The sequence below is a fragment of the Anneissia japonica genome, unplaced genomic scaffold (assembly GCF_011630105.1).
Source record: "Anneissia japonica isolate Jap-2015-1 unplaced genomic scaffold, ASM1163010v1 scaffold288155_len217153_cov186, whole genome shotgun sequence".
NCBI classification, from domain to species: Eukaryota; Metazoa; Echinodermata; class Crinoidea; order Comatulida; family Comatulidae; genus Anneissia; species Anneissia japonica.
The window spans coordinates 42,057-43,520 of NW_022685867.1; positions in this window are offsets into that span (position 1 = coordinate 42,057).

Genomic DNA, 1,464 nt, shown 5'->3' on the forward strand with positions numbered 1-1,464 from the left:
TTGTTTCCAAAAGAAGAAATTGTTTGCACCAAAACACAAATTTATTACACAGTAAAGTACATTAAAATACATTTATAAAAATAAAAAAATAAAACACTATGCAATACAAAGGTGCATTACATAATCATCAGATTTTTAAATACGTTAAAATACAAAAACATCAAAGGTAGAACATAATAAAAACAAAACAACAATAAAAAGCTGCATTATTTTTGTAAAAATTATTATTAATATTATTATAATTATTATTATTATAATTATTATAATAACAACAACAATGAGAATAATTATTATTATACAACCACCATAAGTATTAATTACAATTATTATTATTATTATTATTATTATTATTATTATTATTATTACTATTATTATTATTATTATTAATATTATTATTTTATTATTTTTATTATTATTATTATTATTATTATTATTATTATCTTATTATTATTATTATTATCATCATCATCATCATCATCATCATCATCATCATCATCATCATCATCATCATCATCATCATTATTATTATTATTATTATTATTATTATTATTATTATTATTACAGTATTATCAATCCCAATTTCTTCGTTCGAAGTATTACCTCCTAAGGATGTTAAACAATAAGCCCAGATACTTCTAACTTTAATCTAAGTCAATACATTTTTCAACAGTTTATCAATGTTATCTCTCCATTTAAATTTGCCATGAAACACGATCCTGAGGTACTTATATACTCTTTCAGCGCCTGTGTTATTAATAACGACATTATCAATGTCAGTTTTATTTGTAAGAAAGTCAATAAGTTCTTAGTTTTCGTAATATTAAGTTTTCATTACAGTACTTTATAAAAAAAATCTCTCTCAACATTTCTGGATCCGCCCCTAGACGGGTGTTATCAAAATCAAAATCAAAAACTATTGTTTCTAAAAGAAGAAATTGTTTGCACGAAAACACTTAAAAAATTATTACACAGTAAAGTACATTAAAATACATTTATAAAAAATAAAAAAATAAAACACTATGCAATACAAATGTGCATTACATAATCATCAGATTTTTAAATGCGTTAAAATACAAAAACATCAAAGGTAGAATATAATAAAAACAAAACAACAATAAAAAGCTGCATTTGTTGTAAAAATTATTATTAATATTATTATAATTATTATTATTATAATTATTATAATAACAACAATGAGAATAATTATTATTTATACAACCACCATAAGTATTAATTACAATAATTATTATTATTTTTATTATTATTATTATTATTATTATTATTATTATTATTATTATTATTATTATTATTATTATTATTATTATTATTATTATTATTATTATTAGTATTATTATTGTTATTATTATTATTATTATATTATTTTTATTATTATTATTATTATTTTTATTATTATTATTATTACAGTATTATCAATCCCAATTTCTTCGTTCGAAGTATTACCTC